General features: G+C 36.2%; 1 protein-coding gene across 4 annotated transcripts in view; it reads left to right on the top strand.

Annotated features, from left to right (window-relative positions):
- The window catches only part of LOC109082837 (glutamic acid-rich protein-like), an 848403-nt gene that overhangs the window by 719941 nt on the left and 109463 nt on the right, over window positions 1–18999 (top strand). The gene's annotated exons all lie outside the window — the stretch shown is intronic.

Here is an 18999-nt window from a genome sequence, read left to right as displayed (position 1 = left end):
TCTGGGTGGTTGGTTTATTTTTTTTATTTATTTATTTTTTTTTTAAATATAAAATCATGGCTCAGTTTAGGGCATTACTTGTAAGCTGTTCTAAAGCACTTTTAAATACACTTATATGGTTCTATTTTAAGAATATATTAAAGAGATAGTTCACCCAAAAATGGTTCAAGTTGTTCCAAACCTGCATGAGTTTGTTTCTTCTGCTGAACACAAAATAACGTGTGTTGAAAAATGTTGGTAACCAGACAGTTGACCGTACCCATTGACTTTTAGTCTTTTTTTTCCTGCTGGAAGTTGATGGGTACGGTAAACTGTCTGGTTACCAACATTTTTCAACACATCTTATTTTGTGTTCAGCAGAAGAAACAAACTCATACAGGTTTGAAACAACTTGAACCATTTTTGAGTGAGCTATCCCTTTAATTGTTTTTAGGTGGCTCATTTAAGGGCATAACCACTTTTTATATTTCTTTTTATAAAAATATGCAGTGCAAAGACGACTTTGCAAAAAGACTATTATGGATGTAAAATGTGTCAGTAAATGAAATTTCATTTGCACAACAAATATGAACAGTTTGTAATGATTTCTTAAAGTTTGTAATATGGAAAACACTGTTAGCGTATAAATGAATTAATAGTAATAAATATCTCTAAAGCAATTTGAGTCTTGTGTGATTGACCTAGTGAAATTAAGTTGAGAAAATATAATTATTTAAGTTGAGGAAACATAATTTTATTTAGGTGTTACCATTGAACTAATTTTTTTAAGTTGATCTAACTGTAGTAAAAAGTAATATATTTAAGTTGGAATGCAGTGAAATTAAGTTAGACTAATGTAAATAATAGGATTGAATGAACTCAAATAATATAAGTGTGATTAACCTAGTGAAATGAAATTGATTAAACATGATAATTTAAGTTGAGAAAACTTAATTTCTTTAGGTGTTACCAATTGAAGTAATTTTTTTAAGTTGATCCAACTGTTCACTTTTTACAGTGTGGAGCGAGGAGAGGATTTTTTAAAAGTCGGAGCGTTGTGGTTTTCACTCGCTCCAAGAGCGCTCCACCACCACTCCATCACGAATACAATTCATGCCAACAGCCCGCAATATAACTCCATATGTAGCAATAATTCACATGATAAACATATTTAGCTATAGCCTAGCTTGATACACATAATCTCTCCGATCAGAAGATTACAAGTTTGTCTGTTCCTTTTACTGATTATTTTCGGGTTAAATTATTTAAATTATTTATTTTATTTTAAATTATTTTTAATTATTTTCATCACAAACAAAATTTGCACAGCAGAAAGCAGCAATTATACCTTTTAATGCTGACATTGTTATTAGTTTGGTGTTTGGTAGGAAAAAAAGTTTGCACACAATAGCCTAATCCCCTTTGAAACTCTCCTGTTATTTTATTTATTTATTTATTTTTATTTAATTTTTATAGGCTACGTTATGAACATAACATTTCAACTTTATCCACGGAGCGAGTGCAGAGCGGTGTTTCTGACCCAGCTTCACCTTCCGCGGTTTGATTTTACTAAATCAGTTTGAGCGAATACAACTCATTGATCATGAGCCCAACATTTAGCAAGGCGGGAAAACATCCAGTCTACCTGAAGAAAGACGTATTTCACTGAGATAATGCTGTTAAATAGAGAGTAAAAAAAAAAAAAAAAAAAAAAACATAGTGTAGGCTATTCTTAAACTTGGATCTCATTATATTGAAGTACAACTCCAAACACCAGAAGCACATACTTTTCACTGAAAAGTATGTGCCATTGTTTAAAAAAATGCATCATAGAAATGTTTCATAGACCTTCAGTTGTCATGCTTTAAAATCCCATGCCATTTGTAATTTCACTGTATTTTCACCTCCTAAATTACTACCCCAGTTCTACAGGTCCTTCTCAAAAAATTAGCATATTGTGAAAAAGTTCATTATTTTCCATAATGTAATGATAAAAATTAAACTTTCATATTTTAGATTCATTGCACACCAACTGAAATATTTCAGGTCTTTTATTTACTTGTTTTTAATACTGATGATTTTGGCATACAGCATCATGAAACCCAAAATTCAAAAAAAAAGCAAACTAACCCTTAAAAAATTAGCATTCTGAAGCCTGGTTCTTCTCAAAACGAGCTATGAACCTAAAAGGCATCTGAACTCAACTAATAACATCTAAACACCTGCAAAAGATTCCTGATGGCTTTTAAAACTCCCAGCCTGGTTCAGCGCCCGCCTGTTTCATTTACCAGCAAAACCGCAATCATGCACTGGGGAAAGACTGCCGTCCAGAAGTCCATGCATTGACACCCTGCAAGCGAGAGGCCGTAAAGACACACCCTCAAGCGAAAAAAAGAAAAGAACATTTCTGAACGAATAGGCTGTTCCCAGAGTGCTGTATCAAGGCACCTCAGTGGGAAGTCTGTGGGAAGGAAAAAGTGTGGCAAAAAACGCTGCACAACGAGAAGGGGTGACCGGACCCTGAGGAAGATTGTGGAGAAGGACCAATTCCAGACCTTGGGGGACCTGCGGAAGCAGTGGACTGAGTCTGGAGTAGAAACATCCAGAGCCACCGTGCACAGGCGTGTGCTTTTGAACCAGAAACAGTGGCAGAAGCGCCTGACCTGGGCTACAGAGAAGCAGCACTGGACTGTTGCTCAGTGGTCCAAAGTACTTTTTTCGGATGAAAGCAAATTTTGCATGTCATTCGGAAATCAAGGTGCCAGAGTCTGGAGGAAGACTGGGGAGAAGGAAATGCCAAAATGCCTGAAGTCCAGTGTCAAGTACCCACAGTCAGTGATGGTCTGGGGTGCCATGTGTCAGCTGCTGGTGTGGTCCACTGTGTTTTATCAAGGGCAGGGTCAATGCAGCTAGCTATCAGGAGATTTTGGAGCACTTCATGCTTCCATCTGCTGAAAAAGCTTTATGGAGATGAAGATTTTCGTTTTTCAGCACGACCTGGCACCTGCTCACAGTGCCAAAACCACTTGGTAAATGGTTTACTGACCATGGCATTACTGTGCTTAATTGGCCTGCCAACTCTCCTGACCTGAACCCCATAGAGAATCTGTGGGATATTGTGAAGAGAAAGTTGAGAGACGCAAGACCCAACACTCTGGATGAGCTTAAGGCCGCTATCGAAGCATCCTGGGCCTCCATAACACCTCAGCAGTGCCACAGGCTGATTGCCTCCATGCCACGCCGCATTGAAGCAGTCATTTCTGCAAAAGGATTCCCGACCAAGTATTGAGTGCATAACTGAACATAATTATTTGAAAGTTGACTTTTTTTTGTATTAAAAACACTTTTCTTTTATTGGTCGGATGAAATATGCTAATTTTTTGAGATAGGAATTTTGGGTTTTCATGAGCTGTATGACAAAATCATCAGTATTAAAACAATAAAAGACCTGAAATATTTCAGTTGGTGTGCAATGAATCTAAAATATATGAAAGTTTAATTTTTATCATTACATTATGGAAAATAATGAACTTTTTCACAATATGCTAATTTTTTGAGAAGGACCTGTATAATGGTAAAATTTATGACATTATTTATTTTTTATTTTTAGAATAGGCTAATTAAATGGATGAATCAAAACAAATATGATAACTTTTTAACTGCAGGCAGATATAGGCCTATATTATTGTACATTCCAAATATTTGGATCGTCCCTTATTCTGTCCCTTATTTTATTAAAGAATAAATACTTATTTTCTTCAAGAATAAACATTATAAATAAATAATAAAAGAAAGAACCTCTATTAGCCATTATTTGTTGTAGGAGATATGCGAGCGATTAATAGATTTAAAAAAGAAAAAAGTGGGTGCTTGGTTTCAGAAAACGAATGCAGCTCGTAAAAAAATGCTATGATAAAAAAGTCATGCTAACTTATTAATTCATAGAAATAACTTAAGCAATTAAAACCTTTTTTATACTAGATTCAACTTGAATTTCAATACTATTAAACTGACTTTAAAATCTTAAGAAGTTTATAAGCTGAAATGGTAAAATGTCACAGTGCAGGTTAAATAGCCTAAATTAACTTGTATCTTGTATAGTATCTGAATGCCTTGATTGCATGTTAGCATAAAACTAACAATATAATTAGATTTTTTATTTTTTTTAATAAACAATTCCTGTATAAAATTGATAAAATGGCGGATCTGAAGTTATATTTGTTATGTTCATGAAGTGAATGTGATGCACAAAGTCATTTTTAGATGCAATGGAAAAATAAAGCTGGATAAAAACATACAGGAAAACACGCTAAAAAAATAAATTAAGTTTGTGAGAGTTGCATTTTATTACATTCAGAAATAATAACGGCAGGCCTAATAATGCTATAGGCTAATAACAGGATATTTTTAGTTCCCTTCACTTCACAACAAATCCTTTAAATTTAACAAATTTATCAGAACAGAACAAGAATTACAAATATATAATTCTAATGGATAAATATAATTGCAGTATATAAAAATATAGGCTTATAAACAACAACAAAAATAATAATAATTAAAAATAATTTAAAGCGATACATAAGGTTGGGCTTATCTTTCTCATTAGGGAAAAATCCAAACATGTTGCCCATTTGAAGCTAAACTCTTATTCATGAGGTAAAATAGGCTTTGGATTTCAAAGCAAAAATATGCCAAAGTGGACCGCTGCTCGTGCGAATGGATCGGTGAATGGGTGCTGTTTCCAATGAATATGTGCGTGTGAGGCACCAGCGCGATCAAAGTCACAATTCACAATTTTTGGTCACACAGTAAAGGCATAATTCAAAAATCCAAAGTGTTAGCAGTTTGAAAAATCAAGAATAATAACTGAGTGAATAAGAATTATTTGTAAATGCTGGACCGTTCTCATTTCGCTCTGCAAATGGAACCTGAAGATTATTATTTATTTATTTTTTTAACCAAGAATGAAAACATTTAGCTTTTAATCCATATATATATATATATATATATATATATATATATATATATATATATATTATATAATATATATATACATATATATATATATCTAATGACTAAGCATAAGAGCCTTTGTGTAAAGGTCTTTCCTTAAATTTTTGATGAGTAGACTGTAGCCTAAGACTATCCTATTTTTAATGGCTTTTAAGGATGTTATAATGTATATTATAATGTTGTTGTTGTTTTACGTCTTCCTTTCATTTTACGATTATATTCAGTTCGCAATCCGTCCCTTTGCGCCACCTGGCGGTAGTTTCACGAATGATTTTAACACGCGACTGATTTGCAGTTAATGCCGCGGCCCTGCGGCGGCAGTACGCGTGGCAGTATTACCCATTTGGTTGTCTACCTACTGTAAGTAATTATAATCAGTAATTATGTCCCCACTGGGTGCAACAACTGCCTTGTCTGTAATGGGTTTTATTGTTTTTGTCCTGTCATGCCGTTGTTCTTACCGGAACACGGCATAACAGTATATGTTGAGGGGCATAACATTTCCATCAGATGCTTGAAACATTCACAATGCACTGGATAGCTGGCCAATCAGAGCACACATCACTTTTCAGAATGATGAGCTTTGTAAAAAAAATGTTGCGTCTCAGAATGTGGGGCATAGAGGAGAAACAATAATGTACATTATGTGGAAAATAATCTGTTTTTTGAACCTTAAACAGCATAAACACATTTCATTACACCAAATACACAAAATAATGTTCTTTTTAGCAACATCATATGACCAGAGGTGGAAAGAGTACGAAAATATTCTACTCAAGTAAAAGTACCATTACATGAATGAAATTTTACTTAAGTACAAGTAAAAGTACCAGTCTAAAAATCTACTCAAGTAAAAGTAAAAAGTAGCTCATTTAAAATTTACTCAGAGTAAAAAATACTAGTTACATTTTAACAGTGGAAGGGAGGCAAAAATGGGACCAAGGGTGTCAAACTCAGTTCCTGAAGGGCCATAGCCCTGCACAGTTTAGATATAACCCTTATTAAACACATCTGACCCAGCTAATCTAATCATTTAGGCTTATTTGAAAACTACATGGTAGGTGTATTGGAGCAGGGTTGGAACTAAACTCTGCAGGGCTCCAGCCCTCCAGTAACACTGAGTTTGACACCCCTGGGATAGGCCTTTAAATTTCAAACCAGTTGAAGGAATCAGTTATTTATAATAATAAGACATTTGGGCTGTTACCAGGCTAATTAAATCAGTATCAACAAAATTCATCTTTTCAATGCAGACAAGCTGCATCTGAAGTGGCATTTAGATGTATTTACACACTGTTTAATGCAGGACATGAATGCATTTTAACCTGCAGTTACACATGCAAAAAAAATGTTTTGATATATAATACATAAAATGTTGAGTACTCATTTGAAATTATAAAAAATAATAAAATAATACATTAAATGTGAAATTAAAATCGCCAGTAGGTGTCAGCAAGTTACTGTTAATAAGTGAGTCATTGCGATTGAACCAAATCATTTAAACGGTTGATTCATTCAGGAACAAAACACTGTCATTCCTCAGAGACGCAAAACTGTGCTATGGTGGCTGTGTTTGGAATTATTTTTGTTGTCGTAAAACAGGCAATATGGTGTCTAAACCGCAAGTCTCTTAATTAACCTCAATTAAATTCAACTTCATTTAACATTTATAATTCTCATTTATCAAACAAAAAATTGGAAGAAAAAACCCACTCTGCGTGTGATAATGATTTACTATATGAAATTATATAAATATATACATTTTCTGCCCATATATCTTCAATTTTGTGATCATTAAAATGCATTTTAACAGACTGAACTAGGCAGTGAAAGAATGCGCGCGCACTAGTCTAATCTACTAGGCTTCACGGCACTCTGTAGGAGTGTGTTGTTTGGTTTTTGGCAAAATACTGATAATGTCAAATCGCACATCGTTAAACCAACATTTACGATATTATCGCAGATCGCAAACCCTGCACCACTGTCTTCTTGGCTAATTTGTGCAAAACCTTTTGCTAAACTGTCAAAGCTTAATTTTAACCAACAATGCAAGTATTAACCATACCTCTACATGCAAAGGGTTGATGTCGAGATTTTATAAACTGCTAGTTTAGGTTACACTGCATAATAGAACATAAATATGGCCATGGGTTTCTTTATTTCCTTCGATCCTACGGGGTTTCGTTTTTAGCTGGGTCTGCACTGTTCTGCGCCAGTTTGCTCTCCTGCCCATTATTTACTGAAGTAGTTTCCAGGGAGCAATTTTTTTTACTCAGTAAGTAATGCGTTTTAAAATGTAGCGAAGTACAATACTTCAAACAAAATATACTTAAGTAAAAGTAAAATTACAGATTTTAAAAATTACCTGAAAAAGTAGAAGTGCACAAAAAAGCTACTCAATTACAGTAACGCAAGTAAATGTAATTCGTTACTTTCCACCTCTGGATATGACCTCTTTAAATTCAAACAGACAGTATCGATAGTCTATGCATGACCTGACGTTTTATTCGTATCCAAAATGAGGAGATGTGAATATCAGGAGCGCTGAACACTCTCATGCAGTGCATTTTCCATTCATACTCAAAGCCAGATGGTGCTCTCACGCATAAAGTCAAATACAGACCCATATAGAAGTAATAACTTATGAGTGTCAGGTGCAGGACATCCCTAATATGGACAAAAGCATCCGGCCATTGCTGTGGCTGAGCTGAATAAAACACAGAAATCTTTTTACTGAGGAAACGTGTAGACAATAAACACAAGATTGTGATAAATATATGGTTTATGTGTGTAACTAAATGAATGATGGATTACTGATTGACATATAATTTAATATAAAAACTGTAAAATATATTTCCTGCCTTATTCTGTGATAAAAATGGGAAAAAGGTGTTCGTAGTAGCCTTTATAAACCAATCATAAAATTTTCATAAGGAAAAATTAAACAAAAATATTATAGCCCCTTTTTGCAGCTAACATTACTTCCACAGGCTACACACAGCAATATAAACAACAGCTGTGCGTGCTCTCTTCAAGTCATTCTTGTAAAATAATATTAATTTAATAAGTAAACAAGCACATGGCTCCTCAGAGGACTCCACTTACTGGCAGCCACGGATGTTATTGAAGATATCTGGTAACGCGCTAAATTACTAAAGGTGTCTGAATGTAAGGGATCATCACTGATGAAATTATCAGGTAAAAGGTCATCATATGGATCATATTATTAATGGCTAAATTACTATTCATTAATTTTACTAATAGTTAGATTGTTCAGGCCTTCACAAAAGGGTGTTTAATTACAAAAATAAATAAATGCCTTGACAAAAGGGCACTTTGGTCATCAAGGGGAAAAGGGGCAGGTGCTCAAGCACCCACCGCACCCCCCTCTGCACATGCCTGGTCTAAAGTGAATGTAAACAGACGGGCCAAAAAATCCAGTAGTCCCTCATGGCAGAACACAAGATCCAGGGGGCATGGTTGGATCCACATCTAGGGGGTGGAGATGGGTAGGTTTAGAAACCAGGGGGTGGAGACGGGTAGGTTTAGGTATATGTAAGGTGGGAGGAGTTGGATCTGGATCCAACCATGCCCCCTGGATCTTGTGTTCTGCAGTGAGGACCATCTCAAAAAATCGGAAATGCTCAAAAGATCTAATCTGTTCATTGAGACTTGCGGTGTAAATGCAGCCAAGATACTGTCTTTAAATAACCACATTTGTGTAAAGAAAAGAACATCATGCTGGATGTTGCTAGAATTATCTGTACTGTTAACCTATCAGAACCTGTAGAAATGACGTCAACAGATCGTCCATATTACTATAAGTACTAGTTTTTCTGTATTCTAAGTAAGTTCGAGGCTGGATCCTCTTACTCATTTTCTACAACCTTTGGAAGTGTGAACTCTGTCTTCAGTAAACTCTGTGTGAACTGATTGAATGTCAGATTGACTCCTGGTCTTTACTGAGCATACTGGTTTCTCTTTGAGGTTTAACTGTAATCCCCCTAAACCATGCCTTTTATATACAGTAGGTCAGGGCAATGCCTTAAGTATAAAAGCAAAAAGGTAGATAGATACACATAGATAGCAATGAATAGCATTCATATGCCACATTTAAATACACCAGATTTGAAATTCTACAAAGCCAAAATTACATGTACAAAAATGATCAAGAAATAAACTAAGAAAATATTATTTATTTCCTTAGGATGTATAAGCACTTCTTTATCAAAATACAACAAGCGATTATACAGTAAATAAAATGGTAGTGCCTTCTGGATAATTAACCAGAATGTAATTCATATTCAAAAGGGAACAATTCAGGTTAAAATTGTATAATTCAGCACCAGTTCAATTGATGCAATTTCACCAATTCATGCAAAACCCATTCAAATTGAACACGACTTAGTTGGACTCTAAGTCCTTCATTTCTCTCAAAATAAATCAGTCAGGCCTCACTGTCATTTCTTTTCTTTTTTTCTTTTCATATTTATTTTCTTTTCTTCTTTCAAGGCTTATGAAGAGGTGGTCAAACACTGTGTGTGTCTGGTAAAAATTTAGAACAAAAGTTTGGGCACCAGGTAGAACTCTGTCACAGTACAATATTTCTGGTACCTCTCAAAATAAAACTCAACCATCAACCCATTCAGTATGTGAGAATTCTCAGATCACGCCATCCACCTCCATTCACCTCACTTCCTCATTCTGTTCTTTTTTCCCTCTGGTATAAATTTTCTCTTTTATCAAAACAAGTTATTTCCCTCTTGCTACAGCCTGAGACATATAGGGTTAAAGGGGCTCTGGTAAATTTCTATAGTGGTGAACAAGACAGTTTGTGTTTCCATTTGTGATATGAAAAAGAAAAAAAAAATCTTTATTCTCTGCAGGTTTGCAGAAATCCTGAAGCCTATGATAGCATCTTTGGCCACCCTAGATGGTCTATTACAGGGCACACCTATAGTCAAGTCAAATCAAGTCACCTTTATTTATATAGCGCTTTTAACAATACAGATTGTGTCAAAGCAACTGTACAACATTAAATAAGAAAATAGTGTGTCAATAATGAAATCTGATCTGGATACTGACTGGATCCGGTGGCTACAGTGACCCCGGAATAAGAAAGAAACAGACTAATGTTATCGCCCGCAGTTGATTTTGATATTCTAGGTATTATCAAATTGCCAGAATTTTGAGAAAGCAGTGGACTTGGAGGACTATAGTGCAATAAGAGCTTGTTTAAATACTGAGGTGCTAAACCATTCAGGGTTTTATAAGTAATAAGCAAGATTTTGAATCTATACGATGTTTAATAGGGAACCAGTGCAGTGTTGACAGAACCGGGCTAATATGGTCATACTTCCTGGTTCTAGTAAGAACTGTAGCTGCTGCATTTTGGACCAGCTGGTGTTTGTTTATTAAGCGTGCAGAACACAACCTGAGAGCATAGGTCGTAATTTAGATATATTTTCAAGTCATAAACGCATGGAATAACATTTCTGCATTTGACATTGAGAGCATAGGTCGTAATTTAGATATATTTTCGAGATGGAAAAATGCAGTTTTACAAATGCTAGATACGTGGCTTTCAAAGGAAAGATTGCTATCACATAGCACACCTAGGTTCCTAACTGATGACGAAGAATTGACTGAGCAGCCATCAAGTCTTAGACAGTGTTCTAGGTTATTACATGCAGAGATTTTAGGTCCTATAATTAACACCTCTGTTTTTTCAGAATTTAGCATATACTATAGTGTATAGTATCCACACAGTATAGTATCCAGGTCACCGATGCAGCGTCTTTTGGGGAAATACCACCTGGAGGACACCCACACCAACAGGGAGAACATGAAAGGCCTCCTAGTTCAGCCAGGACTCAAATCAGGGACCTTCTTGCTTTGAGGCAACAGTGCTAAGCCACACTAATTTTTTAAATAATATAAGAAAACATTTCTGTATGAATACCCAGACTAGAAATGTCTAATTTGCCAACAACTGACATGTTGCAATGACCCGTATTTCCTGATATTTCTGTTGTTTTTGACAAGTATATCTGATCTACAGTTGTTTTCTATTTTACCACAATAAAGAAAGCAAATATAGGGATTAAAAGTGTAACAAAAGGATGAATCTAGAGATTCATCCAGTCCAGTGGAAAAATCTGTGCTATATTGCTAAAATTGTGGAGAATTAGATGAGCAGCTTGCAGCATAATAAAAAAGCTTACATATGGCTACATATGGCCATCCAAATGTATGTTTTCTTACATCTTTTTCAACACAAATCCAAATTTGTGATAAATCCAAATGTTTCCACATTTGCAATATAATATTTGGTGACTAAACTTTAATTCCCTTTGTAAACTTGGTTTTGTACTTTACTTGTGCTCTTATATATAGACTTTGTTGTTTCTTTCTATATGTCTGGTTATAGCCCTTTACTTGAGGCAGAAAATCATAAACCAGTTTTGCAGTTCTGTAGAATTTCTGACTGTAGGCTCTGTAATAGCTTAAGAATCTCATCTAACTTCATACTTCCCCAATGGTGACTTGTCACTCAGTGATAAAATGGATTTGAGGTCTTGGAACTGTTCTCAGTACAAACAAGACATCCCACGTAGTTGACTTCTCTTTTAAAGAACTTTTTGGTCTAAGTTTCATCCCATGCTGTTGTACTTTGTGAAGCAAGGCAAAGGACACAGCAGGTAAAGTCCAAAACACTCTCAGTTTAATAACGGACTTCAAACTCAGGCAGATAAACAAGGGAAAACACAACTTTGTATAACGGTGACCAAAACAACGAGTGACAGAAAGGGAGCAACTAAAATACAATACATAGACAGATAAGGATAATTAACCAAACACAGGTGAACAAGGTAAACTGAAAACAATAAAACAGAAAAAAAACATAACCAAATAATAAAACACAGAAACTAAAACAAAACAAAATACAGCTCCATTAGTACTACCTGTTGTGTCTATAAACATAAAAAGGCAACACTCTCAGACATGTGAACACCAAATTGAGTTCTCCTATGCGTCTTCTTGTAATTGAACGAATAAATACACCTCATCAATATAAACCTTCAAGCACAGAAAAAACGGGAAAGACCTTAATTCACTAGCCTAATTTACTAGCTACAGTCAGTGTCCTTAATGTTAATCCAAGATAATAAAAGAGAGACAATCACTCATTGCTCTTTACTGAATTACTTTGTAGTTTTAAGAAGAATTAATCTATATTTAATTTAAACAGTGAGGACAATGCAATGATATTTTACATTTGAGTATTCTGTTTCTGTACCTGAACACCTTGAAAAAACTAACATTGTTTATTGTATCTTTGTTCTATTTATTTATGATTTTAAACAGAGCCCACAGGTACAACCTGGACAACAATTGGGCCCCGCAAAATCAAAATCATCTGTAACTTAACACATATCATGAGTAACTCAGCATCCTATGGTCCAACTCTTAGTGAGGCTTAGGCTTCCAAATCTAGCTCTTTCTAAATTTGCTGGTGCTTATTTTTTTTTTTTATTAAAGTTTATTTGTATAGCGCTTTTTACGATACAAATCATTGCAAAGCAACTTTACAGAAAATTTAGTTTCTACAATATTTAGTAGTAGCTTATCAGTGATGACAGATGTCAGTTTATGTGCATAAGGCAGAAATGTTTGGAAAAATCAATTAAAGACATAAACAAACAGATGATTAACACTATTAACAGCAATTATGCACTCAAACTTATAGCAAAATGTGGTAGTTCTGTATGTTGTTTCAGGGTTAGCATCATCTGAGGTCCTCTGAGGGGTTTGCATCATCTCTTCTCAGGTGTTCGGGATCCAGACTGGAGCTTGTGTAAATCCTATGGCAAAACCTGAGAAACAAATATGTGAGAAATCACCAAACACGCACCCCAATCAAAATAAGATAAAATAGCACACCAAAAACCAAAGAATAATTATGTGCATAGGATCAGATATAACTGCAGTCCAAAATTATGAGATGCATTATTTGAATGCTTGGCCAAAAAGATAAAGTGTGTCTGAACCCCGAAACATTATCAGGAAGGCTATTCCAGAGTTTGGGAGCCAAATGCGAAAAAGCTCTACCTCCTTTAGTGGACTTTGCTATCCTAGGTACTACCAAAAGTCCAGGGTTTTGTGACCGTAGGGAGTGTGATGGATTGTAGCGTGGTAGAAGACTAGTTGAAAAAAAAAAAAAGTGAAAGTCGTGACATTTGTCAAGTATGGTGACCCATACTCTAAATTGGTGCTCTGCATTTAAACCCACCCAAGTGCACACACACAGCAGTGAGAAGTGAACACACCGTGAACACACACCCGGAGCAGTGGGCAGCTATATCCAGCGCCCGGGGGAGCAACTGGGGGTTCAGTGCCTTGCTCAAGGGCACTTCAGCCATGGGTATTGAGGGTGGAAGAGAGCGCTGTTCATTCACTCCCTCCCACCTACAACTCCTGCCAGCACCGAGACTCGAACCTGCAACCTTCTGGTTACAACTCCAAATCTCTAACCATTAGGCCACAGCTGCCCCCAGTAGTTAGGTATGCAGGATAATTTATATTTATAGTTAGGTATGCAGGAGCTAAACCATTAAGGGCCTTATAAGTAAGTAATAATATTTTGTAACTGATACGGAACTTAATAGGGAGCCAGTGCAAAGACTGTAGTATTGGGGTAATATGATAATTTTTTTTGACCTGGTAAGGACTCTAGCCGCTGCATTTTGGACTACCTATAACTTGTTTATTGAAGATGCAGGACAACCAGCTAGCAGTGCATTACAATAGTCCAGTCTAGAGGTCATGAATGCATGAACTAGCTTTTCTGCATCAGAAACAGGTAACATGTTTCGTAGCTTGACAATGTTTCTAAGATGGAAGAATGCTGTTTTTGTAACATGTGAAATATGATTTTCAAAAGACAAGTTGCTGTCTAATATAACACCCAGATTTTTGACTGTAAAGGAAGTAAAAGTACATCTGTCTAGTTGCAAATTGTAATCTAAGAGATTCTGTGTAATGTTTTTTGGTCCAATAAGTAATATCTCTGTCTTATCAGAATTTAATAGGAGAAAATTATTGGTCATCCAATCTTTTATATTTTTAACACACTCTGTTATCTTAGATAATTTAGAAGTTTCATCTGCTCTTGTTGAGATATATAGTTCAGTATCATCAGCATAACAGTGGAAACTAAACTATTTCCTGATAATATTACCAAGGGTCATCATGTATATTGAAAATAGCAGAGGACCTAGGACAGATCATTGTGGCACTCGATATTTTACTGGTGATAATTGAGATGACTTCCCATTTAAATAAACAAAGTGGTAGCGATTGGACAGGTAGAATCTTGTAATCGATCTATGAGTATGTCGTGATCTATGGTGTCGAACGCAGCACTACAATCAAGTAAAACTAGCAATGAGATGCAGCCTTGGTCTGACACAAGAAGCAAGTCATTTGTAATTTTAACAAGTGCAGTTTCTGTGCTATGATGGGGGCTGAAACCCGACTTCACAGAGATAATTTTTTTGCAGGAAGGCGCACAATTGAGCAGACACAACTTTTTCTAAAATTTTAGACATAAATGGAAGATTTTAAATAGGTCTGTAATTTGCCAGTTCACTAGGATCTAGTTGTGTTTTTTTAATAAGAGGCTTAATAATTGTGTTGAATGTGATTGGCAAGAGCATCAGCCTTTTCACCCTTAGTTTCCATTGTATGGCTAGGGTAAACAAGACATCAGTTTGACTGTCTTTACATGTTATGATGTCTAATATTTTATAATCTCTATTTAGTTCAGTGGTATGAGGTTCTTTTTCACATCTCTGACCTCCAGTTCCTATGGTTCAATTATCTTGGTGAGCTGACAAAGCTCTGTGTGAGGTAAGTAAGCTATATATCTTTTCACTTCTGGTCCATAAAACTCACCTAATAGTGACAGGGAAATTGTTTGTGGTAAATTTCAGAAGACACTTTCCTCTATTAGCTAAGAAATTCTAATCTGGTTAGACTGGTTTGGTTAGAATAGATAGGTGGCTGCAGCATGAAGAATTTCATATGGGTACAGTTGCTTTACTTCAATCACTGGTTGTCATTCTGCAGTGATCAACGCCTACTTCACTGAACTTTTGTCTTCATATGTCAGCCAACAGTTCTGTGCCCCTCTGCACTGCACATAAAACAATGGCTGCAAGCAGTCACATTTTTTCTCTGCATCGTAACTTTCATTGTTTTTAGTAAGGACGTTTATTTAGGCTAGCATTTCAGTCCTAGTAACATGTTATTCTACAATTTCATCAAAACGATCATTTTAAATTCAATTGTTTTGTCATTTCTTGAGAGGGCAGTTGAGATAAAACACAACTAATGAAAGTGACTTTATAATCAATGCAGCACTCCACCATACTTTAGTTCCGTGACATCCACATACAGTATGATGATGGTTGAATGTCTTTTGGCAAATAGAAGAGTTCATGTGTTGCCAAAGTGTAGGCTTTCTTCTTGATGTTCCATTTAAGTCTTCTTCTTTCTTCATAAGACATGATGCACTTTAGCACCAATCTGGTTATGTGGTGATGCATGTGTGTGTGTCTAAGAAAGAGAGATTGAGGGAGAGAGAGAGAGAAAGAGCATAGAACTATGTGCAAAAGTGAATGGAAGTTGAAGGCAAAGTAAGACAAAAATTAATTAGAAATAAAATTCATTTACAGAACATATACACTGCTAAAAAAAATAAAGGGACCCTTTAGCAACACATCCTAGATCTGAATGAATGAAATAGTCTTATTAAACACTTTGTTCTTTACATAGTTGAATGTGCTGACAACAAAATCATGCAAAAATTATCAATGAAAATCAAATTTATTAACCCATGGAGGTCTGGATTTGGAGTCACACTCAAAATTGAACTGGAAAAACACACTACAGGCTGATCCAACTTTGAGGTAATGTCCTTAAAACAAGTCAAAATGAGGCTCAGTAGTGTGTATGACCTCCCTACAATGCCTGGGCATGCTCCTGATGAGGTGGCGGATGGTCTCCTGAGGGATCTCTTCCCAGACCTGGACTAAAGCATCCGCCAACTCCTGGACAGTCTGTGGTGCCACGTGGCGTTGGTGGATGGAGCGAGACATGATGACCCAGATGTGCTCAACTGGATTCAGTTCTGGGGAATGGGCGGGCCAGTCCATAGCATCAATGCCTTCATCTTGCAGGAACTGCTGACACACTCCAGCCACATGAGGTCTAGCATTGTCTTGCATTAGGAGGAACCCAGGGCCAACCGCACCGGCATATGGTCTCACAAGGGGTCTGAGGATCTCATCTCAGTTCCTAATGGCAGTCAGGCTACCTCTGGCGAGCACATGGAGGGCTGTGCGGCCCTCCAAAGAAATGCCACCCCCCACACCATTACTGACCCACTGCCAAACCGGTCATGCTGGAGGATGTTGCAGGCAGCAGAACGTTCTCCACGGCGTCTCCAGACTTGGTCACGTCTGTCACATGTGCTCAGTGTGAACCTTTCATCTGTGAAGAGCACAGGGCGCCAGTGGTGAATTTGCCAATCTTGGTGTTCTCTGGCAAATGCCAAACGTCCTGCACGGTGTTGGGCTGTAAACACAACCCCCACCTGTGGACGTCACGCCCTCATACCACCATCATGGAGTCTGTTTCTGACCGTTTGAGCAGACACATACACATTTGTGGCCTGCTGAGGGTAATTTTGCAGGGCTCTGGCAGTGCTCCTCCTGTTCCTCCTTGCACAAAGGCAGAGGTAGCGGTCCTGCTGCTGGGTTGTTGCCCTCCTACAGCCTCCTCCACGTCTCCTGATGCACTGGCCTGTCTCCTGGTAGTGCATCCATGCTCTGGACACTACGCAGACAGACACAGCAAACCTTCTTGCCACAGCTCGCATTGATGTGCCATCCTGGATGAGCTGCACTACCAGAGCCACTTGTGTGGGTTGTAGACTCCGTCTCATGCTATCACTAGAGTGAAAGCACCACCAGCATTCAAAAGGGTCCAAAACTTCAGCCAGAAAGCATAGGAACTGAGAAGTGGTCTGTGGTCACCACCTGCAGAATCACTCCTTAATTGGGGGTGTCTTGCTAATTGCCTATAATTTCCACCTGTTGTCTATTCGATTTGCACAACAGCATGTGAAATTGATTGTCAATCAGTGTTGCTTCCTAAGTGGGCAGATTGATTTCACAGAAGTGTGACTGACTTGGAGTTACATTGTGTTGTTTAAGTGTTCCCTTTATTTTTTTGAGCAGTGTACATAATATGGTAAATATAAGTAAAGGCTATATACAGATACCTCAAAGATAGCAGACCTCAAACAGACTATTTTAGTTCATGTACAGATGAATTGCCCACATTTTTCTGTCTTTTTGTTGACAGTCATTGCCCAGATTATTCGTGAGAAAAACATAACAAGCCTTTGGCAACAGAAGTGCCTGTTCTGCAATCCAAACATGATTTAAACAGAAAGATTCTCAAATATCTACAGAGTAACTATTTCCGTGATCTATTTGATTGTTTGACAATTTGGGCACATTTGTGGAAGGTTTGAAATCTGTGAATAATAACACATTATTCCATATACCAGCAATGGTATATAACATGAATAAATTATGCAGATTACAGATACTTTCTGTTTCACTGTTTGGTGCTTCTATTTATACTGTCGCTCTGTGATTTAAGTTATTTGAAAATTATTTGTCATTTGGTAATTGAAAGCTTAACTTTAGTTCAGCTTAAAGTATTATTTTTGGTTGTCACCATCACAGTTTCAGTAGTTTGTGTGTTAAAGGATGGTGTCAATGTGTGTCTGCATGTTTGTGCAATATATGTGTTTCTGGTATGCCAGTTGCATTTTTCCAGTGGAAAACAAATAATGTACTATAACAACTACATGTATTATCTTCTCGCAGGACCATCCAGACACATTGGGGGTATAGACAACCACTTGTATCACTTGACAAAGGCTGGCACTAACTGTCAGCCAGTGTTCAGAAAATGCATGCAAATATTCATAGAAATATGTAAACAATAAATAAAATACAGTATCCACAATTAATTCAATATTCTTAGAACCAAAAAGTGGAATAAAAATACTTTTCATAGTATGTAACATTTAACTCTTCTTGCAACGATCAATGCAGGATCACTGTAGATGGGTCTTAAATGCATGACATTTAATAACAAGGTAAATTTTTTTATTTATATCTTATGATTTTTTAGAACAATTTGTTTTTAAATATATAAGTTACAAAAGTCAATTCAAACCAAACAGGTTCTCATTTCTGAAAATACTTGCTTAAAATGACATGTGACTTTCTGTACTATGCTCTCTGTACAGTGTTGGAAACTGCTCCAGAATGCTGAGATAAAAATGCATGTACATTACTGACATTTAGAACTAATCCCCTTAAGAAAAGTACATACTTTAAACTCACAAAACCAGTTTAAATCATCTACAAAACTATTTCAGCATTAAGTTTAACATACATGATGTTGTAAATATCCTAAAAATAATAATAATGAGATAAAGATAAAGATAGCCTACACATTTGGAACATTAAATGTCCAAGGGTGTAAAAATTACTGAAATCGAACTTAAGTTAACATATTGGTATTGTGACAAAATCCTGTTACAGAGTCAAATATAATTTTGTGAAGTCTTGATTCATGTGTTTAATGCAATTTCCTAGCCATATAGCTCTTGTACACAGATGCTTTACTGAACCCTTAAAAGTGAATATGATAAATGTGAATTTGTTAAATTCAGCAGCATCAGCATTATTTTTTTTTTTTAATTCTCTGACACTTGAATATAATCCTTTAAAAATCTGATCACCAATCATGTTTGAATTAAGTCCTTCTTCAAAACTGAATTAAAACATGGTTTTGGTTCAGCTGTAGTGACTAAACTACAGTTTCACATTTGAATCAGTTAAATTGGTTAAAATGTAC

Source organism: Cyprinus carpio, chromosome B22 (genome assembly GCF_018340385.1).
Source record: "Cyprinus carpio isolate SPL01 chromosome B22, ASM1834038v1, whole genome shotgun sequence".
NCBI classification, from domain to species: Eukaryota; Metazoa; Chordata; class Actinopteri; order Cypriniformes; family Cyprinidae; genus Cyprinus; species Cyprinus carpio.
This window is presented reverse-complemented; position numbering and strand designations above follow the sequence as displayed.